Source organism: Carya illinoinensis, chromosome 14, assembly GCF_018687715.1.
Source record: "Carya illinoinensis cultivar Pawnee chromosome 14, C.illinoinensisPawnee_v1, whole genome shotgun sequence".
Classification (NCBI taxonomy): Eukaryota; Viridiplantae; Streptophyta; class Magnoliopsida; order Fagales; family Juglandaceae; genus Carya; species Carya illinoinensis.
Genome location: NC_056765.1, coordinates 15,068,043 through 15,090,384, shown reverse-complemented (window position 1 = coordinate 15,090,384; position 22,342 = coordinate 15,068,043).

The window sequence follows — 22,342 nt, the reverse complement described above, 5'->3', positions numbered from 1 at the left end:
TAAATTTAGTAAATTATATTCCAACGGCAATGGCTCCCGATTTTCTGTAATGCTATCCTCTCCATGGTATATCATGGACCATCAGCTATTAAAAAATATAAAGGGAACATTCAACGAAAAATCGACAACATACATTGTGACACAAATATTAGGTTGATGGTCTTGCAATGTACACAGTGATTGTGGCCATGCAAATAGCTTAAACTTTGAAGAACCTGCCTAGCCCAATTCTTGATTGCCTTCATATCAACATTTTTATGCTTCTTTCGATATCTAGAACAGAATGAAACCATGTATGCTATAAATTGTCATTGAACCCAAAAAAAAAAAAAAAAAAAGGCTAACAGTACAAAAAAAACTCACTGTCTCAAACTCCCAGAAGTGAACAACTCTGTTATTAGGTTAATGGCCTTGCTCTTATCATCAACCCAAGAATTATAGAACTTTTGAATATAATATTTCCAGCTGTTCTGGTGACTGCAATACATAATCAATATTCACCTGGTTCCAAGCAACTTTTATTCCATCAACTTCATGAAATGCCTTGTATCTACAAATAATAAGGGAACCACATGGCATAGATACATTACTCTTTACTTCAAAATTAAACCTATAGGAATCACTAAACCTACTATAATCTTAGATTTATCAACTTAATTTTCTAAATTTTCATGTGGTTAAAATTAGTAATTAGTTTAATTTAGAATAAGATTTAAAGAAAATCTATTTTATTTAATACAATTAAAAACAAGTGTGCACCCGAAACAAAAACATGGAAGAAGCAGTTTGGGATTTTAAAGGGGCTCCTTGCTCATAAAGGATTTAGGTGGGATAAGACACAAAAGATGGTTATTGCAGATAACTCTGTATGGAATGACTATATCAAGGAATATTCATGCACTCTAATGGATACTGATAAAAAAAACTTCTTGCACTCCGATGCATAATTATGCACTTGATCAGAGTAATACTGATTTTTTTTTTAATTGTGTTTGATTTGTAATCCAATTTTTCCTGCATCAGAGTATATATTCATGCATTGATGCATAATTATGCACTTGATTTGAGTAATACTGAAGAAATAATGGTGGTGAAGCCATGGAGAGAAATAAAATTAAGGTTCTCATCACATTCTACAACTTCTACCCCAAACACAAAAATTATCACAACTTCTACCCTCCTATACATGTTGAGGTCATATGTTTATGAATGGCTGTGGAATATAGTCACCATCATGCCACTAGGATTACATGTTAGAAAATGGGAAGGCACCAAACGAGTCAGACCATGATAAAGTCCATTTAGGCAACTTAACTAACAGTCTAGCATACAAGAACAATAGGACAATATAAAAATTTCATTTATAAACTTTGTTTTTTTCCTATTACTTTTATAGGAAATATAACAGTTGGTCCTAGAAATACCATTTATTATCTTTCCATCTTTTGATTTCTAATTACAGCAACTCGATTGAATATGCTAGTAGGTCGCTTGAGGTTTATATGAAAATGCAACTGTAGAGCTTTTGGCCTAATATCTTTACATTTGCTAGTGTGATCGGGGCTTCCTCTGTGTTGACAGATTCTTGAAATTGGCCAACAAGTTCAAAGTTCTATATGATTTGCTATTCTATCTTTTTTTGTAGTGCCACTTGATATTTCAACCTATCTAACTCCTAAATAAGATCATCCCAGTAGTACCAAAGATACCATAAACTACAGTATCTATTATTCAGCCAATCCACCACGATCTTAGAGTTGCATTCCAGAATAACGTGTGTACAGGCCATAGCTTTACACAATCTAACCCCTTACAACAGTGGTCATAATTCAGCCTCATTGTTGGTTCCGAAGCCATATTATGCAAAAAAACCTGCCTTGATGTGGCCCTTGTGATCCCGTAACACTCCACCCCTACCACAATTGCATGGGTTCCCATGACAACTACCATCCACATTAAGTTTCCACCAGCCACAAGGAGGTTTCAACCAACTAACCTCCTAAAATTTCTGCATCGAACAAACATGAGTCGGAATATCCAATGCACTCAAAATTTGATAATCAAGCTAAGACAACTTTATATCATCCATTTCATTTACCAGGTTGCCTAGCCAAAGCCGAATGGACCTCCAAACACTCATTGAATTTTCCTGTACTCCTTCCATCCGAACATTGCATCGCTGTTTCCACAAACACCACGTTAGAATACTAGGTAGGATACCAATTAGCAGATCCAACTTAGTGCCTTTTTTTGCACAACTAAGCCAAACCTCCACTCGGTGACACCAACTACTAGAATGCATGGAAGAAACTCCCAACATTGAAGATGCCAGACACCATACTTGCACCACAATCTAACAAGTCACAAGCACATGATCCAACGTTTCCTTTTTTGGTAAAGAGCAACAATCACATTTGGAAGCCATCTCAATTCCACGTGATTGCACCTTGTCATCAACAGATAAACATTTAAACCGAGTGCGCCACATGCAAACTGATATCTTCTTTAGCAATAGGTTGTTCCAGATCCAGTCCATCCAAGTAAACTCCCAGGGAGATGCTGTAGTGAAACGACCATCTTGAGCTAGTTTCCACACCAGTACATCTTACCTTGACCTACCTACACAAACCTTTCTAATCATTTCCTCAATCATTTTTGCCCCAATTAATTGCTCCAACATCTCACAATTCCAATTATCACCAACCCACACATCCTTGACTAACAAAGACGGCATTGTGACCACATCAACCATGTGAGACAAAGGTCCATCCGAAAACCATCGATTAGACAGAAAAGATGCCAAACCTTCTTTCACCCTTGTTTTTGACACCACACAAACATCAGGACTAACGGACACAATGGATTTTCAAATTCTTGAGCTAGTCCTGCGCGCCTCCAACAGAGACACATGTTGCCCACTACCATACTTCGACAATAAAAAACAAGACCACAATGAATCCATTGACAAAAAAATGCCAAGCCAACTTCATGTGCAACACTCGTTGAATCTTTGAAAATTCCATCAAACCCAGCCCGCCCTCTTTGATGGGCTTGCTTATCCAAGACCAAGCACACCACTTTGTTGTGAAATTTTGCAAGTGTACGAAATCGTACCAAGTAATATAATGATAAGAAAGATGTCGAACCGACGAGGACTATTTACCTATTAACAATTGAAATTGTTCTAAATCTAAGTTATTTGAAAATCAAGAAAAGTGGTGGATTTTGAATTAGAAAAACAGCAACAAATTAAATTAAATCAACAACTAAAGAATTGACCAAACACTTGAAAAGAAGAAGATTTCACCCAAGAAGAAAACACTAAGGCATCCGACTCACCTAACCAATCCAATCCCAAATCCTAACCATACAATCAATCAATTATCATCCTATTTAACGATGAAATATTCTAACTTATCTAGTCTCTCTCGAATAGAATTAGAATTACTCAACCTACGATAACCCGCGATATGTTTATACAAATTTAAAAGCATTTGAGCACATTAAGATTAATAATATTTTACATAAAAGCCACACAAATCACGTTGGCACATTCCTGTCTTTTGTGGCATACATCATACATGTGTCATCTCTCGAATTAAAATGCACAACAAATCATTCAACTATTGGCCAATAATTGAAGGCATTAAACTCAATGATGTATACTCAAAATGAATGATAAAATTATGATCACAACGAAATAAGATTCGGGATTGTCATGGAGAGGCTACATTGTAGCCTTAACAATAGAAATTTGTTCATAATCAAATCAAAACAAACCATAATAATTCTGGGATTCATAATGAGAATTATACAAAGAAAAGATTAAAGAGTTAATAGGGATACTCTATGTAGATCAAGAATCTCTATCGTTGATGAACTCCAATTCTACAGATTTTTGACCTCCTGCTTGAAGCGCTGTTTCGTCTCGGAGATTGCCCTTATTGGAGTTTTCTACAAGAAGTTATGCTCTAAATACTGAAGGGTATTTCTGGAATTCGGTAGTTTTACAACTTTTGAATTGATGCGACCTTTCTGCCTTCTAGATATTCGTTTTTGACCAAGGATTTACACAAAAGTTATAGGATTTTCTCTTGGCTTTCTGTAGACACCTAAATTACCCTTATTTGAGTTGTCTAGAAAAAGTTATCCTCCAATTACCAAAGGGTACTTCAGGAATTTTGAGCACTGAATGTTTCCTATTCTCTTGATGACTTCTTCAATTTATTTATTCTAAAAAAAATAAACAAAATAAATAACAACTCTAATAAATAAGAAAATTAAATACAAACTAGCATAAAATTAAGAATAATAGTATGACAAAACTTAAAAATTAAGCACATCAGCGGTGGGCCTTCCTCAACCTTCCCAAAGGAAATTCCATTTGCTGGTCCCTTTCAGGCATCACCTCTCGTGGCGATGACATGGAGGTCCCTTCAGGTCAACGGACGAAAGTGCCTATGATTGCTCCATCTCTTACTTCTCTGAGATCAGTTGAAGATGTTCCTGCCCAAGGGGGCTTCGCTACTCTTTCCTTCAAGGTTTCAAATCCACGGGGTTCTTCTAGTTCTCACCCATCTAGCTCTTCACAACCTTCTTGTGCTCATTGTGAGGAGGCTTTTCACTCCACCATTCAACATCTTTTGAGTATTCTCTCACCTGTAACTTCTCTCAACCCCCCCCCTTTTTAAATTTCATGTACTATCTCGAAGGGAGTTGACTGCTCAGTAGCCAATTTGGTTGAAGGCTATTTACAGCTAGGGGAGGAGAACCAATCTATGTTATCCTTCATCGATCAACCTGAGTAGAGAAAGAACAAATGGCTAGTGAATTGTCTCGTGTTGAGGCTTGTTCCAGTTAACTTGAGGGTGATTTGGCCTCCCTTCATTCTCAAGTTGACTCGTATCAAGAGGACTTGGTGAGTTACATGGCGAAGAGTGGCTGCCATTGCCAAGAAGCAGAGGAAATTGGGAGGGAATGAGATAAGCTTGTAGTTCATCTTAACCAGGTAGAGGCAATCAAAAAGGAGCAAAATGAGCTTGCCCTTCATCTTAGCCAAGCCAAGGCTAAAATTGAAGAACTTAAAAAGGCCAAATCAGACTACGCTTCCCACCTAGCTGCCACTGACGACTGTCACCGAGAGGCTAACATGAAGCTAAGGGACGCAAAGGGTGAGAAGGTTAGTGCTGAGCGGGAACTGGCGGAGGTGAAAATGCTACTCAAAGAGAACAATCGGCACTTCTTGCAGCTGAATGAAATTCTTGAGACCTATAAAAAAAACTATCAAATTTAGAAGCTAAAATAATGGAGTTGAACATTAGGTTGGGGAATTCCTAAAATGAACTTGCTCATGTTCTTCCCTTGTTGGCGGCAACTCCCAAAGTTTGTGTGCGAGCTTGGGGCCTCAGCTTCAAACTTGGGATCAAACAATTACGTAAGTTTCTTCTCAGCAATCGTAAGGTGGACCTGTGCACCTTGGACTGGAAGTCCCTTAAAGCTAGTCTTGCTGCTTACCATGTTTTTGACTTCTTTGGCTGCAATGTTGTACTGGATGTCTTTCCTCCTCCTCACCCAACTCAAAATTTTATTTTATTTTATTTTATTTTTTGGTGTAATTAACGAGTGAATGACTTGATATGTGAATTGTGATATGTTTAACTACCAAATTAGTATTTGAAATGATATGAATGTCATCTTGTTTTTAAGATTAAGCAAATGCTATCCTATTTTCGAGATGAATGTTGTGTTTCTCAACCACATAACCCTGGCGAGAAGAGTGTAACGGAAGAGTCCCTCAACCATGCTACTCTGACGGGAGTTGTAATGGGAGATCACCTAAACCGTGTAACCTTATAGTTAAGTATGGAAGGAGAGTCCCTAGACCACATAATCTTGGCGAGAAGAGTGTGATGGGAGAGTCCCTTGAGTGCACAACTTTGACAAGAGGTGTAACAAGAGATCACCTTGACTGTGTAACCTTACAGTTAGGAGTGACAGGAGAGTTCCTCAACAGCATAATTTTAGCGAGAAGAGTGTGCCGAGAGAGTCCCTCGATTACGTAACTCTGGCAGAAGGTGTAAGGGAGATCACCTCGACCGTGTAACCCTACAGTTAGGTGTGGTGAGAGAGTCTTTCGACCACATAACCTTGGTAAGAAGAGTGTGGCAGGAGAGTCCCTCGACCACGCAACTCTGATGAGAGGTATAATGGGAGATCACCTCAACGGTTTAACCTTTGTAGTGGGAGAGCCCTCAATTACACAATTTGGGTGGGCTATGCGAGCTTTACAAAAATTAAAATGAAACAAAGTAACAAAAGAAGAGTAGATGTTTAGTATTGAATAGGCTAAATAATTGGTCTAAACCAAAGAGCCAAACCATATGTTTCCTTCAAACATAGTATTTTCGCAAGTGCTTGACATTCCAAGGATGGGGTAGCTCACATCTCGTAGTGTCCTTAAGATCGTGTTTCTCTTGTTGAGGTTTCTGGTGTGGTCCTATATGCCAACAAAATTTTGGGGAGTTTGTCCCCCCATAATCCCTTCTTCTTACCTACCTTCTTTTTCAATATCCTGACGATGGTTTTGTTAGTGGCCTCAACTTGCCCATTTGCTTGAACATGTCCCAGAGAAGAGTATTTGACCTTGATCCCTAACTCTACACAACACTGGCGGTAATGCTCGGAATCGAACTATTTGCCATTGTCAGAGATGATGCATTGGGGTACTCCAAATCTGCACACAATAGCTTTCCACAAGAACTTTGTTACACTTGGGGTTGTCATGGTCGCCATCACCTTAGCCTCTTCCCATTTAGTAAAATAATCAATGATGACGATACTGAATTTGGTTCCTCCTTTACTCAGGGGCATGGGGCAGACCAGGTCTATGCTCCATTGAGTGAATGGCCAAGGTGAGGTAATTGATTTCAATTCTTCAAGAGGCATATTTGAGACTGGCACGTGTAGCTAGCATTGAACACATCTTTTCACAAACTCTTTCACATCCTTTGGTGATTTGGCCAATAATATCCTGCCCTCATGATCTTTGTAGTGGGTGACCGTCATTCTAAATGGTTCCCACATACTCCTTCATGCACTTCCCTCATCACATACTCGACTTCTTCTTTCGCAATGCATCCCAGCAATAAAAACCACACTTGTATAGCGTCCAAACTACCATGATAAACCTGGCCACCCTACTCATGATCTGTGATACCAAGTATTTTTATTATTATTATTTATTTATTATTATTGGTCCCCTTGTTTTAAATTTAATATTATTTCCATTATATTATTTTGGGATAACTTAGTTGTGAAACTATTTTTGTGCTTTTCTCGATATTAATTATGGTTCATTATTTAAATTATTGGTTTAAAATCTTTTTCATGGGATCAGTTTTAAGACACCAAGATGGAAAGCCTAGATCTACTTTCCCTTCTTTTATCTTTTTCTTTTTTCTTTTTCCCTTTTCCTATCTTTTTTCTCTTTTTCTTCTTTCTTTTTTCTCTTTTTCTTCTTGCTCCCTAGCCGGCGCACGAGCCTCTCTCCCTCACTCTCTCACGGCCTCTCTTCCTCAAAGTTGGCCGATCTCCTCCATGTGCCACCACCCATGGTCACCAACCATCACCATCAACTCCACCGACCTCCATAAACTCCTCCATGCCCATCCCAAGCCTCCCTTAGCTCCCCTTCGATTTTTCCCACTTTGTGACCCACGACCATCTCTTGAAAACACTGCTTCGCTCTCACTCCATCACTTTTGGCATCACCTTTGATCTTCCAAACTTGCCTTTCGTCGTTGTAAGTAATTTTTCAAGAAATTTCTTGAGATTTAAATATATTCTTATACTAACATATTTACTGCAATCCATTTGGTTGTGCTAGGCCTTGGGTCTGAGGAGTGTGGATGTTTGGTTGGATTGGAGGATGAGTATATTTGTGGAGTTCGGTTGTGATTGGGTATTTTTATCTGTTGTGCATTGTGTCATGACATTCATTACATTGCTGCATGCATTTTCATGTGTTATAAATGAAAACTAGGTTTTCTTATTAAGAAAGGATTTTGGGTACATGCATACTGAATGGATTGAAAAAAATGAAAGAATGGAAAAGAAACTGTAGGGATAGTGGTAAGCAAGGACAGTGGTAGAGTCCTGCTTCTGATTCCTACCTACAGTACTAGTAGTAGGGATGGTGGTAAGTCCCGCCTATGATTCCTGCCCATAGTGACTTAATGAATAAATATGTTGGGCCATTTTTTGCGAAAATGGCAGTTTATGATTAAATGGATAAGAGGACCATTTTCTGGAAAAATGGTGGATTTATGTTTGGGCCATTTTTTGAAAAAAAAAAATTGCGATTTGTATTTAATGGCGTGTTTAGGTGAAATGGGATTTTTGGCGTGTGTTGGAAAATGAGTCATTTTCAGGAAAAATGATGGTTTGGTCTCATGCATGTTTCAGCATGTGCATGCATACATGTTGGTTGTTTAAATTGTTTTTATCTTATGAATTGTTTAGTTGGTTATTTACTGAAACTCATATCTCACGTAATATTCACACCCTGCAGTTCCATTTTATGGAATCGTAGATTTTGATCCAAAAGACGACATTAAGCCTGAGGGATCAGCTCGATCGGAGGCGCAACATGTGGTCACTTTTTGTGCATTGGGATTTGTTTCCCACTTATGATTATGTATTTTGGTTTGTATTTTATTATGCTGGATTAGTGTATAACCTATTTGAGGATTTTATTTCGTAGTATTGTTTTAAAACATTCGCGTACTTACATGGATGCCCTTTATTTTTCCACTGAGATTATTTTTAATGCACACTTAATTGCATGTTGCACACATTCTGAGCACTTATCATTGGGGTGCGTGACCCATGTGGTCATCATCCTGGTGTCACAATTCCCACCAAATCATAAGTGGGGGTCCCGGCGCCACATGATCTTCCTTGCCTCTTCTAAAGAGGCAGATCCCCTGTCTCTAGGTATTTGGCTATAACACTTGCCCATTCTACCTTGATTTCTCCAATATGTAAGGTCTCCTCTCCTATAGCTAGAGTGTCCACAACTTGGAGATTAACCTTCCAAGGCAAGGCCTCTTCTTGTTTTATTGAAGCTACTCATGTCAACCGATCAATCTTGACATTATCTTCTTGAGGGATTTGCTCGATTCGAAATTAATCAAGGTGGTCATGATTTTCTTGAATTTGACAGAGGTATTTTACCAACTTTTGAACTTTCACCAAGTACTCCACCTTGATTTGACCAACTACGACCTATGAATCAGCTTTCATTTCAACTTCTTCCCCACCTGAAGCTTTTGCTATTGCCAACCCCACGAGTACTGCCTTATATTCAGTTTCATTGTTTGTTACCTTGAAATTTAATCGTACCGCATGATATGATTTCACTCCATCACCTGTCACCATGTAAACGCCCACTCCACCTCCTGCTCGGCAGGATGACTTGTCCATGTACACTCACCATGGCACCTTTCTTAGGTGCTTTGGAGACCTATTCTATAAAATTAGCCAAGATTTGTTCTTTGACAACAGTTTTGGGTATGTAACTAATGTCACACTCGCTTAAATCAATGGACCATTTGATTAGTCACCCCGAAGTGCCGGTCCTTTGTAGTATCTTTTACAGGGGTAACGAGGTGGTCAAAATTTATATGCTGCTATTACCACAGTGAAAGCAATTAGTTCAATATTTGGATATTTCACCTCCGCTCCTCTTAGAGCCCTACTCACATAATACACCAGTATTTGCTCCCTCCTCTCTCACTATAGTTATTGACACAACATCTGGGGTTACAACCAAACTCAACGATAGAGGTTCCCCCTGCTTGGTTTGGCTGAGTAACGGCGGGTGGGTCAGGTTGAGTGAATGCTTCCTCTCACCCGGCATCCCAATCCCGGCCTTCTTAAGTACCTGAAAAAGGCAAGGGACTTGTCTGTTGATCGAGACACAAACCTATTGAGGACCACTATTATACCCGCCAGCTTCTAGACCTCATTCATACTCGTGGCCAATTTCATCTCAACAATCACCCATAGCTTCTCAGGATTGGCATCGATCCTCTCTCTGACACCATAAATCCCAAGAACTTATCTGATTGTACTCCAAATGCGCACTTGGTAGGATTGAGTTTCATTCGGTATTGCCGAAAGACTCCAAAAGCCTCTTCAAGGCCCCTCATGTGCTAACTAAACTCAATACTCTTTACTAGCAGATCATCCATGTATACCTCCATACTTCCACCATTCTAATATTTGAACATCATCTTTGCCAATCTCTGGTACGTCGCCCTAACATTCTTCAAGCGGAAAGGTATTACTTTATAATAGTATAGTCCTCAATTGGTTATAAAAGCTATCTTCTTCTAATCAACTTGGCTAATCTTGATCTGGTTATACCCTGAATAGGCATCCATAAAACTTACCACTTTATGCCCTCTTGTTGCATTGATTATCAAGTCTATCCATGGGAGGGGAAAACTGTCCTTTGGCCAAGCTTTGTTAAGATCCATGAAGTCCACAACAATTGCCATTTCCCATTGGACTTCTTTACCAACACCAAATTCGATAGCCACTCCTGGTATTGAGTTTCTCTAATGAACTCGACTTCCAACAATTTGTCTACTTTTTCTACAATCGCCTCGTACTTCTCAATGCTGCATTTCCTTTTCTTCTATTTAATTGGCTACAGTTTTGTGTCTACATTCAGCTAGGGGTGTAAATTGGTCAGTCCAATTCGGTCTGGGTGATGGAAAAAAAATTTTTGTCCATCATTTTTCCCAGACTTGACTGGTAGCTATTGATCAAGTCCGATCTGGTCCAATTATTTTGTTTATTTTTTTCTTCATTTTTCAAAGAAATTAATAAAAAATTATTTGAATTACTAAATTAAAATGAAGTTAATTATTAACGTGGATTATATAACTAACTCATTAAAAAAATATTTTATATGTTCAATAATAATAAAGTAGATTAAAATTAAATCATTAACTTATATAATTACTATATAAAAATAATATATTAAATTATTAAAAATATTTTTAAAATTCATATAAGAGTTCAGTCTGGTCTGGTCCAAAATTTATAGACCATAGGACTGGATTGAATGGTTTCAGTCGACAATTTATGGGACCTAGACTGACTGGTGTGAAGTTCGATCTGACTAGCTCACACCCTTAATTTAGCCTATGCTCAATGACGTCCTTGCCAATTCGGGGCATGTCTTTGTGGCTCCATGCAAAAACATCCTTTTTTCTAGGAGGAGGTCGGTCAATTGCTGCCTTTCTTCCTTCGTCATATTGGTTCCAATCTTAACGTAGCTATCTGGATGAGCCAAATCAAAGCTAACAAGTTCTATTGGCTCATCTGCATCTCCCTAAATGAATGTGTCTTCATCTCTTATTTCTGCTTCAGTCATTAATACTTTTGGCAGTGGTGGGGGAGTCGCGTCCACCATTTCTCGTGGCTCCACCACCTTCACCTCTTTTTCTCCTTGCCTGAGTTTGTACATAGCACTCTTGGTTAACTAACTATTCCCTATGCACCTTTCTAACTCCTGTCTTTGTAGGAAACTTCATTCTTAGATTGTGGGTTGATGTGATTGCCTTCAAAGCATTCAATGTAGGTCGACCAATAATGGCGTTATAAGCTGACCGGGTTCTCACCACCAAGAACTCTATCATAGTGGTGGCAATGTGAGGGTCTGTGCCCACAGATATTGGCAACGCAATGGACCCCATGGGTTGCATTGCTTCCCCAATGAACCCTTTCAATGTAGTCAATGCTGGTTTTAGTTGGTCTACTCTAATGATGGTTTGCCGGTAGACAACTTCTCAACAATCCTCATCGCCAAAGGATGTTGTGGGGGAGACCTGCATTTGGGGCTATTTGACAGGTCTCTCAACATTGTAAACTTTTTCATACCTCGCCCACCTAGCATACACCTTCCTTCTAGAAGAGGTTAGACCACCTCCTGCTTGCCCACTGATGATTCTGTGTATCTCCCCCAAAGGGTCCTCTTCAGTCCATGTCCAACCTTGGTCGTCGGTCTTGAGGCTCTTGTGACCTCCTTCCCTTTTTTGGTAAGGCCCTCCTTCTTGGGCTGTAGCTTTTTCGAGGTTTGTGGTCTTGTTTTCAGTCGCTTGCACACTATGGGGGAGAGGCATTCTGAGCAACCAGTACTCCAACTCACCACCATCCCTCATACCTTTAATTTTTTGCTTTAAATTGTGGTAATCTTCAATTATATGCCCACATGTCTTGTGATCATCATCATGTCTTGTTTCCTTTGCCTTATCTCGGCTTTGCACACTAGAATAGAGTATATAACCACCATTGTACTGCCTAACATTCTCATCCTACCTTTGCTCATTTTGATCCCTTCTCGGCTTCTGCCTTCATCCTAGTCTCTCTTTTAACCCCTCTTCAACACATGTTCCTCATTTCACTCCGATCGAGCAGTTAAGGTGATCGATGTATCTTCAGCATTGACAAAGTCATCAGCCCTGTCTGTGAACTCCCATAACGTGGATGGGGCCTTACTAGCCAATTTAGCCATGATAGGACTCCTCGGCCATATTCCTCCAAGTAGTGCAGCCAGCATGACCTTTACATCCTAGTTGTCAACTGTCATTCTCTCTTTATTGAAAAACGCAAGATAAGCTTTCAAGCTCTCTTCCTTTCTTTGCTTCACCATTAAAAAATATGCTGCCGGTCTCCTATGCCTTCTGCTAGTTATAAACTGGGTTAAAAAATGCCCATCCAGGTCCTCAAAACTATCTATAGATCCCAGTTGTAACACCCTACACCATCCTTGTGCTGTCCCCCTTAAGGTCAGAGGGAAAGCCCTACATGCAATTTTCTCAGGAAACCAGTGAAGTGTCATGAGGCTTTGAAAGGGACTTTGAATTTTAGCAGCAACAGTACTGCCATTATTTCTGTGCAAAACAGCAGATTGGTGCTGGACAATAGCTAATCAACTGAGGAAGATTTTCATATCTTCATATTTGTCCATCAAGCCACGCTAATCATGATGCATCTTCCTCATCTCTTCATTCTCTTGGAGGCTTACTTGCCCCACCACTGTGCGTCTCCATTTCAACTCTATCACCCTGACTAGGCACTGTGTCCTCTCCTGATAAATTGTTCTTTGCCCTAAGGACTTTGCTTTCTTTTCGTAATGACTCTAATTCAGTGGTAAATTTCTTCACTACTTGTGACGCCCCCAGATTCCACTTGGGATCGAACTGACATCTGAAGCGTCGGGACATGCAACACAAGGTTACATGCCCCCGTTCATGACATATAAGATGCAATATTCCTATCATACATCTAACATTATGTAAGATTCGCAGCGGATAATTTTTTTTTTTTTAGCAATACTATGCACCAAACTTATAATATCCCAAATAGTTAAATTGTAATCCAAGCATACTTAACAAAATAAACATCCACGATTCAATACGAAACAAAATCCAAGCATACTATAATCTCAAAAGCATGGGAGGCCAGACTCCATATTTACATTACCAAAATACACTATTGAGGAAGTTCGTCAAGTAACTCGTGTAACTAGACTAACGAGGCCAAAATACTGTCCAAAAACTAACTATGGAAGCTGTAAGCTCCGTGTCGTGTCTACGACGTCTAGTCAACCTCCTCGAGTCTACCAGTGTTCGCTCCTTGCTCTAATCCTGACACATCACCTACTATTTGGGAGGAATGGTAGTTGGGATTTCCACGGTCAGATTTGATTACAAATCTCAGTAAATTAATAGGAAACTCCCACACAAGATTAATGATGCATGCATGGAAGTAAAAGCATGAATGCACAATTAAAGTCGTAAGTAAGCATAGCATAACTTGACATATAGCATGGCGTAACTGACATAACCTGAACTTAAACGTGAACTGAATTCTGACAATCAAAATTATTCCGCCAGTCGTTTCATCAGGAATAGTGTACAATCAGAATGATTCCGCCCAACATATTCCATCAGAGATACTCAGACAATCAGAATGATTCCATGAGTATTTTAAAAGACGTACCCTAGCAATTAGAATGATTACACCAGGAGTACCTAGTAATACTCTGACAATCAGAATGATTCTATCATGTGTATTTTAAAACACCTACCCTAGCGATCAGAATGATTACACCAAGAGTACCTAGTAATACTCTGACAATCAGAATGATTTCATCACGAGTATTTTAAAACACGTACCCTAGTGATGAGTGTGCGAAAGTGCACTCTAAATACCCTTTTATTAGACTAAAATGCTAAAATGTGAATAGAAATCATAGGAAGAAAAAGAAAAAAAAAAGAAGAGGAAGAAGAAGGAAAAGCATTATTATTTGATGATCTGAAAAGTTGGAGAGTACATCAAGTGAGAAGTGTGGTCTATTGAGATATATAATAAAATTCCCTTTGTATATACTTGGAAGTTTTTGAATCCCTTTCATCCTTTTTTTTCATATAGCCCCGAAACCAAGCCACATTATAACCTTTTGTGTTGACCGTTCTGATCCTAAGTAAGCTATTCGAAAGATTGGTGGAAGTCTCATTTGTTAGTGTTCCTATCATAAGATCAATGTTTGCTTGTTGCTTGTACATAATTGCCTAATTTTCCATGAGAGTGTGTATACACCCATTGTCAACTCCATAGAGAGAGCCCTTACACGAAACACTATTATACCCGTGAGTTATGGAGTTGAACCTTTTGCTTGAGACGTTCTTGATGTTGCATGTGTCAAGGTTAGTGGTAAGATGGTTATGGCTTGGAGAACACACACACACTCTGTGGATTGCAATAGGTGGATTGATCTTGATGGGTTATTGGATTTCTTAGATTGTTTTGATATGTGAATCTGGAAAGTGTGACTTAATGGCCTTTATGTGTGATTTTCTTTGGTCTCTTTCATTGTTTTGACATGAAAATTGCTAAGGACTAGCAATGAGTAAGTTGGGGGGTGTGATGAGTGTGACACCCCGTTTTTAAGTGTATTTTTACTAAAGGAGTACTTTAATTTAATTAAAATATTGGTTCCTTTATTTTAAATTATTGTATTTTACTTAAATTTATTTAGCTATGAAAATTATTTAGTAGAGCTTTCTTAATATTAATTATCATTTTGAGTTTAAATTGCTGTGTAATTTATTTTTAGTTTGTTTTTTGATTTAAAATTTTGTTGTTAGTATTTACTAATTATTTATTATATTTTAGCTTGATGTGGTGTTTAAATTATTTTATTCGTTTTATAGCTTTTAAAATTGTTTTCGTCGAATAAGTTTCTGGACTCCAGAGGTGAGGATTGGACCTCATTTTTTTTCCCCATCTTTTCTTTTTCTCTTTTTCTTTTTCTCTTTCCTTTTCTTTTTCTTTCTTTTTTTCCTTCTTCCTTCCCGTTCTTCTCCCTCGCGCGATACGTTCTCTCTCTCCTCATCATCGGCATTTTCCTTCTACCGCCCAGACCGCTGTTGTCCGGCCACCGTGGCCTACACCACCCACCCAGTTTTCTTCCGCTCCGACCGGTGAACCTCTCCACCAAGTTTCACCTCCATCCGAGCCACCATTAGCCACCACGAGCTCCTCCAAGCCACACGGTTCTTCCCTCTTTCTGCCGCCGTCGTTCCACCTCCAGCCACCATCTCTTCACCACTTCATCACCTACCCCTTGCCATCCTAAACCATCCATTTCCAGCTCTGATCCGTTGCCGGAGCAGTTCCCACGAGCTCATCCTTGATTTTGCCATTTTTCACTTCCACCGCCATTTCCACCGCCACCCACGGCCAACTCTCACTTCCATTAGTTTCATAAACACCTCTAGGCCATTCCCTATCAATCCCAAGTCTTGGTGTAACAGCCCGCTAGAAATTCAATTGTAGAATTTCTATTGACTTTAGGAACCTTGTGAAGACTCTATAAGCTTTCACGAATTCACTAATCGCATAGGTTTTAGCCTGTCAACATAGTTAGTGTTGTCACTCACTATGGTGCTAGAAATGCGATTTTAATTATTTGAGTTAGTTAGAAGTGTCAGAATACATTATAGTCTACACCACTAGGCTTAATTGAATATTTAGGATTTTTCAGTACTAAGTTTATTACGTTTATTTTTGGAGTGAATAGTAACCTTGGTAAACGTACTTAGCGTAGTATTTTCAAAATCACAGTCTGAAATGTCCAAATTAGGTTAGCGAAATTTTATTTGGACACTTGGCAAGATCTTAACCACACATAATGAATAGTATTAGATACTTGGCACAAAGAGAAACCATTAGATGGAATTTTGAAAGAAATCAAGGTGTGAGATCATGACACCTAAGCAAAATACACATTTGAAAAATATCTTAAGAACAGAGATTTAAATTACACATGGAAATATTTTAGCCACCTTACTCTTCCAAGTCTACTCCACATTTGGAAAATATTTTAAGCTGATTTTTGTAGATATTATTGGATAGAATATTTTGAGATAATCTTTTATAGATATTTTGGGTAGGAGAAAACTACGCTCAACTCTCAACTCCAGCCTTATCATCTTCCTTATCTCGTCCATAAGCATCTCCAGCCATCACCCACGAACTTATCTTCATTTACACGTTCCTTTAAAAGAATATCAAACACTTTCTCTCAGACAGCTTTTAGGAGTTCTTTTGCACGCCCATTCCAAAGCTTTTGTAAGTGTTTTATCATAAAGTATCCTTCATATAAGTTGTTCCTTTTTGAGTCTAGTTTATGTGGATATCTTATTTGTACCATTTTAAAATCATTTGGTTAGTCAAATATTGTATAAACTATAGAAAGGTCATTCTGGGAGATAAACTGGAGAATATGTTATAGTTTGGAGTTTTTGACCAAGCTAATGGATAGATATTGGTCCGAAATTTTTATGAAGTATTGTTAACATGTGTATATGATTATGGGTTGAGGATTTTTGCATGATTAATGGTTTTGATGAAAGATTTTCTTAGATTTAAAAACTTAGAAACTGGAAGAGGAAAAACAGTTTCTGTTATGAGAAAGTTTAACTCTTTGGTGGTCTAAATCTATTCCAATGACTTTGATAATTTTATTGGAGGATCCTAAGGATCTTATATACATGTTATATTATTATTTTAAAGATATTTGATGTTAGTTTCAAAGATATGAAATTTTATGCAAAGAGATATTCAAATAAGCCAAAGTGTGGATGTTCTTGGCTAAATTTATGTTTTGATTAATTTTTAACCATGTGATCTTGAATTAGAAGCTTATATATGTTTTAGGACATCTTTTTAAACCATGTGATGGTTTGGTTTGAAGATCACATATTTATAAGTCATAGATCAAAAAGTTGATCAAAACAAGTTGGAAACAAAAATCAATGGAAATAGCATATGGGAATTTCGGCTCTATGGAGTTTTAATAGTTGTGATTAGTTTTAAATTTTTCTAAATTGATATTTGAGTTGATGATAAGATTTACATGAGGCATGTAAATTTTGGTGACTTTTGGAGTTAGTATGCAAAATCCTTAAGTTATGGGTAAAACGGTCATTTTCCTACATGCAGAGAGTAAAATGGAAATTTTACTCTTTAAGTTAGTATTTTTCAAATTTTAATTTATTAGTGATTTAATGCTAACTTTTAGAATCACTAATTACAGTTCCTCGTGATCGCGCTTAAGGTTTTATAAGAAATGCGGAGATCGAGGTAAGTTAGCTTTTAACTTACTAGCAGTCTACTGTGTGCTAAGTAAAAGAACTACAGTGTATGTATGTATGTTATCATATATGTCATGCCATGCCAAGTTATCACGTAATTGTCTATTATACAGAATTTATTCTGTCATCAATTTTTATCTGTTACATAATATATTCTGTTATGTATTATTGTACATTACAAGTACGTCATGCTAAGTATGTCATTTATTACATGTATGTCAAGTCATGTAATATTCATTGTTGCAAGTATGTCATGTTAAATATGTTGTCTATTATATGTTATGACATGTTACGAAATGTTTCTATCTCAAGTTGGTCATGTATTTCAAGTTATGTTCAAGTCACGTTATGTTACGTCAGGGCTTCAATCCTTTTATATTCCAGTCACGTTTCATCTTGATTACTTATATATGGGGTCACAGCAATTGTGACGCATACACTACGTGAGACACAGCAATTGTGACACATATAAACATGGGGCGACAACAACTGTGGAGTATGTATTTAAGCAGTTAAAGAATAAGTTTCCGCATAATACATGAGGCCACAACAACTGTGGAGTATGTATTTACACGTAGAATACATGGGGCCACAACAACTGTGGAGTATGTATTTTTGATGTTAAGTCCAGTTCGTGTAGAATATATGGGGCCACAACAACTGTGGAGTATGTATTTACATGTAGAGTATATGGGGCCACAACAACTGTGGAGTATGTATTTTTCATGTTAAGTCAAGTTTGTATAGAATACATGGGGCAACAACAATTGTGGAGTATGTATTTACACGTAAAATACATGGGGCCACAACAACTGTGGAGTATGTATTTTTCATGTTAAGTCAAGTTTGTGTAAAATACATGGGGCCACAACAACTGTGGAGTATGTATTTTTCATGTTAAGTCAAGTTTTAGAACAAGTTCATGATAAGTCAAGTTTCAGATTAAGTTCATGTCAAGTCAAGTTCAGTTCATGTTTCAATTTAAGTTATGTCAATTATGCTATGTTATATGCCAAGTTATACTTTAATTACTTATGAATTTGATTATGCATTTATGCTTTTACTGTCATCCATGCATCATTAGCCTGTGTGGAAGTTTTTTGTTAACTTGCTGAGATTTTGTAATCAAATCTCACTGTGGTAGTCCCAACCACCATTCCCCCCGAATGGTAGATCTTGTTATAGGACCTGAAGGAGAATCAGGAGCTGACCAACTAGACACAGTTGACTGAGCGACGATGCGAAGTCAATGTTAATATAGTAGTTAACGTAAATTACTACTTGTACGATGGAGTTGCATCTCCAGTAATTTTTGGATCATAATCATTTTGGACTAGTGTTATGATCTTAGTTATTCAATGAGTCTTTATATATCAAGTATGTTTTAAGCATTTGGGATATTTTCAATTTAGTGCATAGTATTGCTAAGGAAAAAAAAAATTATCCGCTACGAATATTGCATAATGTTAAATGCATGTTAGGAACATTGCATCTTATATGTCATGAACGGGGGCAGGTAACCTTGTGTTACATGTCTCGACGTTTCAAATGTCCGTCCAATCCCAAACGGAGTTTGGGGGTGTTACAGGGTGGTATCAGAGCAATACGTCTCTGGGCAGTAAATCCACATGTCCTTAGGAAATGCACCAAACATTAGGCTTGAAATTTTAGTCGTCATTAGGCTTGAATTTCTTAAGGTATGAAAGGTAGTATGTGGTTTTAATATGTATACTCGTGTGTTTCAAGAAATGACACGACTCGTAGTAGAATACCTCAGAATCCTAAGGGAGATAACAATCAAGAGGATCAGAATTCCCCGATGGATAAAAGATTAGCTAAGGTGGTAAGCTTGTTGACCAACGTGTTTAGACATCCACAATTATGGCAAGTGCACATACCCATTAGAGTATATGATGTCACTCAGAGAGAGACGTAGATACTGGCGCTCCAAGAACTGCAGGAGCTGGTATTGTCACTGGTATTTTACTAGGACCTATGTGTGGTTACATGTAGTTAAGGTTGATCTGATTGCAATTGATGGTAGTATTGCATTATTGTTATTTTGGAGTAGGTCAAGTCAATGGGGTTGGTAAATTGTACATTGTTTGATTCAAACGAATCATTGTTTCTAGTAATTGTGGTAGTTCTTGAACTTCAGATTAGAAGCTAAATTGTTACCCTAGTGGTAAGAGTAACAATTTTCATTAGAAGTATTATTGTTCATACCAATGTAGATATAGAATACCTTTTAGTAATATGAGAAAGGATATTTAGGATTGATGAATAATATTCCACATATTTGGAGAATTGTTTTGATTCTGGAAATACGATGGAAATTGTGTTTGGAAAAGTAATTTGATTAGGAGAAGCTTTAGCCTTAGTAGAATTTATTTATGATAATAGTATTACCACGTCACCAGTAAATGATTTCTGGCAAAGCACTATCTTTATGGATACATAGATCGATCTTCTTTTGGAGACTATTATATGGGGAGTAAAATCTTGGTCTTGAGGATTTATGTGGACATTAGGAACAAATCATTTAGAGTTAGAAAAAGTGATAGCTCATGATGGATAGAAGAGTTATGACAATCATAAGAGAGAAAGTCTCAAGTTTAAGTTATTAACTGATCAGTTATCGAAGTACCACCTAGGAAGAGGACTGATTGTTGCGATTATAAAGAAGTAAGTTAGTCCTAGACCAGTAGAACTCCTTGAGGTTTTTATTAACTTGAAGATTACTGAGAGTTTGGATATGCATGATTAAATGTATATTTATATGAGTTATTGGATCATGTCATATATATGAAAATCCCTAAAAGAAATAAAATGAAGCACATAAAACATCTACCAGAAGATAGAAACACAAATATCAATATTTGTGAAGTATTATTTTATTATCATAAAGCAAAATTGCAGAAATTTGAGGCTCTTTGCCTCAATCTTTAAACGCTTTTGCTCTTCAAAAATCTGCATACCTTTCCTATCTAAAGGAGTAGCCACTCGAAAAGAAGAGTTAAGCAAAGATTTTAAATCTCTGTTCTCTCGCTTTAGTGCTTCTATCTTCATGTTGGATTCCATAAGAAGCCGTTGAAGGATAGCAATATTCTCGTGAAGTTTGTCAACCCCACCAGTCCTGGATTGTAGTCGCTGAGAATATGCGATAATGGCTGATGAGTATCGGGTACCGAGACTCACAAGCTCATAGATAAGTTCATTATCTGACTTATTAGTCAGATCATTATTGGATTGCATTATAGCACCTACGGAAGAAGCATAAACAACTGGTGAACGAGGTGCAGAATACCTCATGTTTTGGTAATGAGAAGATTGCTGAGCCATTGCAACGTGAGTAAGCAGAAAGAGATTGCAGAGTAAGAATGCAGACTAATTTCAGAAAAGTGAAGAAGATGAGATGCGAAAGAAGATGAACTGAATAATTCTTTTATAGAGAAAATTATGACGAATCATCTCTCGTGAAGCATTTCTGTACAAGAGACAAGAGCAATATAGTATCATAGTTGCGGTGCCTGACAACTACAGAAGAACAAAGTAGTATCATAGCTATGCAGCACCTGACAACTACAGAAGAGTAATGTAGTATCATAGCTGTGGCGCCTGATAACTACAGAAGAGCAAAGTAGTGTCATAGCTATGCGGCGCCTGACAACTATAGAAGACCTATAAAAATCATGCGGATCAGAGTTGTCTGGTCTAAAATAGAGTGCCACAGATTTTGTTAAGAGAGAGAGAGAGAGAGAGAGAGAGAGAGGTTAACGGCTTAATTTTGATGAATTCTCTACTAATTTTGGTATTTACAAGAACACTTAAAGTATATCGCCTATGTTTTTCTAAAGAAGAGTTTCAGAAGATTATTTACTTGAAGTTTTAGGTTTGGAGAGTATGTCGATACAACTTGGCCAACCTTATGGAAAGAAGTATAATATAATTGTTGATTAAAGTAAGAGAGTTAAGGAATGACATAATCTCAAAGGCAAATATATACGGGATAGACAACAGGTTGGTAAGCAACACCTCTTCATTAAATTATTATTTCTTACTTACTTCGATTTCGAGGATGAAATCTTTTTTTAGGAGGGGAGATTGTAACAGCCCGCAAGAAATTCAATTGTAGAATTTCTATTGACTTTAGGAACCTCATGAAGACTCTATAAGCTTTCACGAATCCACTAATCGCATAGGTTTTAGCCTGTCAACATAGTTAGTGTTATTACTCACTATGGTTCCAGAAATGCGATTTTAATTATTTGAGATAGTTAGAAGTGTCAAAATACATTATAGTCTACACCACTAGGCTTAATTGAATATTTAGGATTTTTCAGTACTAAGTTTATTACGTTTATTTTTGGAGTGAATAGTAACCATGGTAAACGTACTAAGCGCAGTGTTTTCAAAATCACAGTGTGAAATGTCCAAATTAGGTTAGCAAAATTTTATTTGGACACTTGGCAAGATCTTAACCACACATAATGAATAGTATTAGATACCTGGCACAAAGAGAAACCATTAGATGGAATTGTGAAGGAAATCAAGGTGTGAGATCATGACACCTAAGCAAAATACACATTTGGAAAATATCTTAAGAA